This window comes from Polypterus senegalus, chromosome 12 (assembly GCF_016835505.1).
Source record: "Polypterus senegalus isolate Bchr_013 chromosome 12, ASM1683550v1, whole genome shotgun sequence".
NCBI classification, from domain to species: Eukaryota; Metazoa; Chordata; class Cladistia; order Polypteriformes; family Polypteridae; genus Polypterus; species Polypterus senegalus.
In genome coordinates this window covers 63,736,786-63,744,833 of record NC_053165.1, presented here as the reverse complement: position 1 = coordinate 63,744,833, position 8,048 = coordinate 63,736,786, and positions in this window count along the sequence as shown.

The following is an 8,048-nucleotide window of genomic DNA, read 5'->3' as shown; positions in this document are numbered from 1 at the left end:
ATTCCACCCTAATTTTATTCTACATTTGCTGCCAGTCTGCCCAGTCTTATGCAAGTTTGCCAAGTTTACCTCACCTGTGCACAAATTCACATTGTAAATTCATGCCCCCAATCTGTCTTGTACTTCATCCACAGGACAAGTCCAGCCTAAATCTTATTCTGTCTTTACAACCAGGATACCTGTATTTCCTTGAATGTAAATTTGCCCTCCTTTCCTTCGGGCCTGAAAATCTGTTAATTATTTTCTGATTAAATTGAGTCATTTCACTAAGCCTGTAAACAAAAATAGCTGCATAGTATTGTTTGGAGTAGTGTTTTTTTCTGTAGTGGCACACGTTTTGTAACCAGAATCATCCCAAGGCACACCAGTATTCTACTAACCACAAACACATATATATCTCATCTATTATATTTGACAGGATGTGTCGATTTGTAGTCACCTCTTCATTGTGCCTTCTAATTCCAACCCTGTAGCCTTCATCTAGTTTTTCAGCATCACTAAGCCTTCAAAAACATTTTGCCTCATGCTGTTGTTTAGATGACTGGGGCTGCTTTCATGCCACTTGCATTTTTCATAAAGATGCTTTAGATCTCCTACCCTTGTTGTTGTCCACAACGCTTCGGTACCAACACTTTGAAACAGAAAACAAGGAAAGCAAAAAGGGGCATTACTTACACCACACCCAGTTTGCCAACTCTATTTGTCATAACGGGAGCTGGAAAAAGTCCATGTGTAAGCTTATCTTCGAATTCTTGAGTCAGGTCAGTCTGGACTGTGCTCCTTTATCTTCTTTTTTTATTCAAGTAAACAATTTTTGAAGGGGTATTTAATTGAAGAAAACTGAATTTTCTCTCATTTCTGAAGTTCTGTTTGAAGTTGCCATCAAAGTCACGCTTGCTCATCAGTAGTTATTTAAAATTAAAGGCAGGTGTAAACAGTGAACCATTGAAGTCAACATGATATAGTGCATCAACAATTGTCCAATCACATTATATTAAAAAAACCTAAAACAATACTAACTCAGTGCCAATAAATGTGGGAGTGTCCGGGGCACAGAGAGCAACCAATTAAAGGACAGCCTCAGGTCACCTGCTTGCCAAAAGATCAAGGACTTGCATAGACTCTCATTTGGCCAGCATCCTTCAATATGGAAATATAATTATTCATACAGATTTTTATTTAAATTAACATAGAAATAAACAAATACGGTACAAGCCAAACCAATTGTTAATGTATGTTGACTTGTGCTGACAACTGGCACATTTTGTAAATAAACAAATTTATTTCATGATTATTTCACATTACCTAATTAATGTAAATAGTGTTTTAAAAAAATTTAGAGGGCCGGCTCCCCAGCACCCCACATTATAAACTGCTACTGCTGATGAATCTGAAAGTGCCGGACAGAATAATAATAAGTGATTTCAAACCGTTCGTAAGTAAAAAGCATCCTGGCATCTAGGATAGTGCTACTGTTCATAGACGATTGATATTTTGTGGATTTCTCTTCTTTCATTTTATATTGGAACCATACATTCATCCAGACAACAATTGTATGAATCCATTTATTCCATTATATAGTTTAGGGAGACCAGCATTTGTCTCATACCTGGGTTCAGTACTGCAACCAACCTTACTTCATCTCGGAGTAAACTCATAGTCGCCAGGCAGATTAACTCACACATCTTTGGGATGTGAATGGGAAAAATGAAGAAGTTCCGTGTAGGTACATGGAGAACCACTTTGTACTTGATTCAATTACAAATGTCATATGTCAAGATCTCTGTGTGATGGAACTCTTGGCATTACATTAGCTAAAATGTACCATCTTCTTATACAATATGCTACTGTGGCTGTCCGTTTGTCTGGTCAGGATTTTATATCACCTTTAGCTCGTAAACCAGTTGACCTGACATTTGGTACACATATACTACGTGACATCTACTATTCGCTTTTGGGGTGATGATTGACCTCCAAGGATATTCCTCTTTTTATTTTATTTTATTGTAGAATCAACTCTCAGCAGCGGCCAGAAGGGTGGCAGTGCGGGGCACATGCATAAGGGCGTCATTCTCACCCCTTCCACCTTTGCCATCACTTCCCCTACCTCTTCATATCTAAAATCATTCTTGAGGCAGATTAAAGACTTAAGTGCCAGCTTAAGTGAAAAATTAAGAAAAACGTACTAAGTAATTGCAACACAAACACTGACTTACTGTAATCAGTTTTAACGTGAAAAGATGCAGATGGAAGAAGAGAAGAAACGGGCTGATAGGCTGGAGAGCCGAAGAGCTGCTCAGGATGCAGCAACAGCATCAACCTCTGAACAAATGAATGCTAAACATACAGAGAAAGAGGACGAAAACTATAAGTGAAGTTTATTCATTGCACGTTATTGTGCAGTTTGCCATTACTGGTACTGAATAAATTTTGTAATGGTTTTATGGTCATGTGAAAAAGTAAGTACACACCATAGATTTTTTTAAGCATGTGAGCATATCACGATTTGATCTTCATTTAAACATTATTTTTAGATGAAAGTGATGTAACTGAAAAAAAAAAAAATTTGTCTTTACAATAATTTATTCAACTAAAAACAAACAAATACAACATTTCAATCAGTGGAAAAAGTTAAGTACACCTTTAGCTCTAATAGCTGGTATTGCCCCCTTTGGCAAAAAAAAACCTCAAGTAGGCATTTTCTGTAACTAGCAGTCTCTTACAATGACTGAGAGAAAGCTTTTCCACTCCTCCATGAAGAATTCATTCAGCTGTGCAATGGATGAGGGCGTATTGTGGGGCCAAGTCCCCCTCACAGTATCTCAATGTGATTCAGATCTTGGCTTTGACTTTGCCATTCTAAGACCCTCCAATTTCTTTCTTTTCAGCAATTCCTTGGTTGATTTATTTGTAAAGTTCGAGTCATTGTAATGTTTCAAGGTCTATTTTTGGTTGAGCTCCAATCTTCTGACAGATAGTCTGACATTTTCCTAAAACACTCTCCAGTACAATGAAGAATTCAGATTCTATGATGGTGAGCTGCCCAGACCCTGATACAGCAATGCAGCCCCAAGCCATACCATTTCCACCACCATGCTTCACAGGTGATATCAGATTCTTCTGGTCAAATGGTTTCTTTGGTTTTTGCCAAACATGTCTTCTGGTATTGTGGCCAAATAATTATATCTTTACTCTTGGTGTTTACAGGCAAACTTTCGTCTTGTCCTGTTGTTCTTTCTGGACAGCAAAGGTTGATCTAATTTGTGCAGTAGGTCACATAATAAAATTCTGGGGTTCTTAGTGACTTCTTTGAACATCTTGAGTTCTGCCCTTGGGCTTACTATCTTATTCCACATGCAAAATTTCCATTTATGTTTATTTTCCAATTATACACTGATCTGCAAAATGTAAATGTACAACATACAATTTATTATATCTTCATTATTGACAGATACAGTTTAAATTAAGAATAAATCTTGATATGTCCACATTACGTTAAAAAATCTCATGAGGTGTACTTATGTTTTATAAGACTGTGCATAGTACTTTCACAGTCAAAATGACAGAGTGGCCTGTGCATTAACACTGAAAAATAACCTACTGTAATCTCTAAAGGGGTGCTTTACTTCAAATGATAATCTTGTCAACAAATTCTGGTGTAGGTAGAATGGATAGTTATGATTCTGAACTGTAAAACTTAAGTTTTAAGGACCAAACTAATGTGGATAGGGCTCACGGTCTGACTTCCTCCATTTCTTTTATTCTCACCTCCAGGCAATCTTCAGAGCCATAGAAAACCCTTAGCTCCAGCTCCTGGAAACCCCAGATACACCTGGGCCAGAGCAGTTTCTCCAGCCCTGAAGCTATTGTTGAATTTAAGCTTTAAGTTAGGATTAGATGTTGTCCAATTTAACTAAATGCGGTATAGCATCAGGAATTGTTAAAACAATGGGTGACCAATTAGAGCGTTAACATTGTACAGAACTGATAGCTTGGGCTTTGTTTAAAAAATAATGTGCAACTCTAAAGAATAGCGTTTACAGCATATTTGAAACATGGATAGGATTCAAATATTATGGTTCAGTTATATAAAGGGAGGCAACACAGTGGCACAATGGTTACCAAATACTTCCTTACTGTTCCAGCATCCAGTATGTATTCCAGTTCCACACCTGGTCATTGTCTGAATAAATTCCACACATTCTGCATGGATCTCTGTGGGTTTTCCTACATGTCATAAAGATGCATGTGTAAATCCAATTGGTAATCTCAGATTGTCCAAGAATGAGTTGCACTCTACTAGAGTTGGTTTCTTCCTTTTATTCTGAAAGCGACCAGGATACTTTCTGTTTTAATTTCAGCTCATGTATGGTGACTACTGAAAACAATAATTATGAAATAAGATCATAGTTGAAGCAGACTAGAATACTGCTGCAATAGAAACCTGAAGCTACCTTAGGCCTTCAGGACTGAGTTTACCCACTCCTTGTTTAGAGCTGTTCTTAATTATATGATCATTGTTGGAACACATTTGAAAATTACCTTCCATGTTGTTTAGTGAAACAACAACTGATTCAAAGAACTCATCCACACATTTTAATCAAATTTATTCCCTATTCCATACTACTATTAAGTAGTTAAATACACAGCATCTGTCAGCCCAACACTTTTATTTGAGATGACCACAACTTTTCTATATCTTTGAAAGTTTGCCCAGAAATTCAAAGCCTTTTCTAAAGAATAAGACGCCCAATGACAGGACTTAGAAGAATGAAGTGCTGAGACACAGCAGTACTTTTAGCATTCTCAAGATGCTTAATGCATTTCAAGGTCATGGGGACCATGAGTTTGTCCTGATAGCGGTAGGCACAAGGTATGAAACAAATCAAGGCAGGACACCAGTCCATTACAATCCCACACTCACACAGAGGGGGTCAATTACTAGCCCTGTGAGGCAGCAACAGCAGCAGCACTAAGCATTGCACCATGTGTGACAGAAATGCACATTTTGTATCTTTGCTTTTATTTGATGAAAATAAGTAAAGTGCATCTTAACCATATTAATTAGAGGTAATCCAAAATAACAAACTTGAATTAGTAAGTAGTTTGTAATAAAAAAATCCTTTGTATGAAACTGGGCTAAGTAATGCCTACTTAATTAAACGAAATATGTAAAATATATTAGTTTTCTTTATTGTATTTTATGGAATGAAACATCTTGTCTGCTACCCCAAATAAGCTAATAATAGTTCCTACGTAATGGCTTGCCACAGTCATGAGCTCCTCTTTCAAACCGTTGTTTCTCTACAACATACAATACATTCGTTATTTTTATTGACCAGAAGATGTCACTAAAACTGTTTTCTGCGCGCTTCGAAACTTGATTGTTTTCGAACAAGTCTAGCCACAGTGTACCTGTATATAGTGCCTTTTATAAAACACCCCAAAGGATATGGCAAAATAAAATTAAAAACCGGTGAGTACGGTTCGAAACAGAATTATAACAAAATGTAATACGTGTTTATTTGAATAGATTTCAAACTGCAGCGACTACAAAATAATGAGTTAAATCCCCGGAAGAGTAAAAACGTCTTGGAATTCAACATTTTTTCCTACCTCTTTGCGGACTGTCGCCGGATTCTCCGGTTTCCCAAAAATTCCCCAAGAAGTGAATGTTAAGATTAATTGTGAACAAATGACAGCGTCCCGTCCAGGGCTGAATCGTGCTTATATGCACTGGATTACCGTTACCTTTAAACAGCTCAAGGAAGTTCACAAACGGATAGATGCATGAACAATTTAAAAAGTGTGAACACTTCGAAAGGGTTCACTCCCCGGGTTAAGATTTGCAGTTAAGCCTATATGATTTATAGCATTTACACGGCAAATTGGAAATAAAAGGGAATCACATTGCTAATATTTACAAAATGGAATATTTCTAATCCGTCGGGTAATTTAAGAAAAATACATCTTGACCTCGTTACGAACAATGCACGCTAAATATTTAAATTCAATTTTAACCAATGACAGCGGTTTTACCGACCAGGTCTCGGTCACCGTAAACGAGGGTATCCTGATATTCCATATCCTGAGGTTTTAGTCGCATAATCCAAGTGCGGTTTGGGTTTGTTTGGCGACGCAACGTTTATTTCCGTTATAGGGTCCGCTGCCCAAAAGTCCGAATTTGTACCAAGTGCCACCATTCTTAAGGACACCAGCTCCCTAGATACGGCAGTGCCGTTCTCCACTGCGAAAAACAACTGAACGGTCCCTCTGTACTGTACAACTGAGGTGCACTGGAATTCGCTTGTAGGAAAGCTGAATTACGCCATTTTATTACTTTTTCCCTGGACAGATTTTTTTTACAAATATATCAGATTTTGATAGATAAATATATTAATACATCAGCCCAGAAAATGTAATTACTGTGCTCATCCTAAACGAATCTGATAATCCCTATATAACCTAAACATGGACCGTTTGTAGACTTTTGGGCACAATAAGCAACTTACTTTGGGAAGCCCATCCCGTTCTTTGCGTGGGATTGGGGCCTCCAAGTGGTTGCTTAGCTTGCTTAAGCTAAGAAATAGCCCCGCCCTAATGGGTCTGTGAGTATTGGTTCCTTCCAGCAGGGTGTGGCCACCATTTCAAAGTGGTATAAAAACAGATTGCACTGTTTTAATTCGAGTAGTTTGTCCAAGGTGCGTTATGAAGATACGTTTGCCTGCAATGTGCTGGGTGCTAATTGTTAGGATGGTGGGCTGCAATTTCAAATGGCCTCCACTGTTTTTCTTTTATAAGTCACAATTCATATTATAAGATCTAATTACTGGCTGTAATGTACTAAAAGCAGTTACATACTGAAATGGTTAAAATAGTTTGTCAGCTTGCTTAGAAATAATGGTGTGGTAGCCTTTCCCACTGGCCATCTGTTTTCAAAAGCATAGAGTTTTTAGAGATAAATGAGTTTGATTGTCTGAATGATCTCAGTTTGTTCTCAACATTTCTTATGCTTTAATATAAACAAGAAAATCATGTATAGAGTCTCATGCCGCTGTCAATTAAATAATTTAGATTCTCATTCTGTTTCTCTTAGTATCGCTACCTGAATTCCTGGCATACAAAGAAGGGTGATACTGCTTCAGTGGCAGCCACACCATAGCACAATGCTGTAGAGTGCTTTCCAGTAGTCCCCCTACTCACACACTTCAGGACAAATTACAGATTAATACTTACTGGTACATTACATAGTTAAATTTCACCTCAAACATACCAACACCGGGTAAGTTTAATGGAGATTGAACAGAAAATTATACTTTACCAATTATCTTACAATTTTACACCTACAAGTAAAAGCTTGTTTACAACTGTTGGTGCTCATAAATGCCACCACATACTCCATTTGAATGTCAGCCTTAAACCAGCGGTGCCATAACACTAGCACCTGCCTCAATCAACACCATTCTTACCACATTGTGAAGCGCAAGACCTTTGCCCAGCCCAAAGGTCCTTTAGAATCTTGACATGCCATTCAATCATAGCAGCTCCTGGCAGTTGAACCCAACACACAGAAAGATATTTAAGTTTTGTTTTTTTTTAAATAATGTCTTTATCCAATGATGTGAAATCAGGGATACACATATACTGTATATCTACATCATACATCTGCAATGGATTGGCAGTCTGTCCAAGGCAGGTTCTTGTGATGCCCTTAATGTTGCTAGGATGGGCTGCAGCCCACACCCTAGATTTGGACTGAAGAGGGTTTCACAATGTTATGTTGTTTGTTACATGTACAAATGAGTGTCCAGTTTTAAGGAGAGGTTCAATTATTTTGACATTTATGATAAAGATTATCAGGATTTGTGTCAACAACCCTCTTAAGATTTCTGCATCTATTGCCTGAATTATTCATAAGTTGATTTTTTTTTGTTAAATTCTAAATTTGAAAAGAGACCTAAATTGTTCTAAAATCTCCTTTATTTACTAAGCTATTAATAATATATTGAATGGAAGTAACAGAGTTCCGAAATAATATGACTACATTT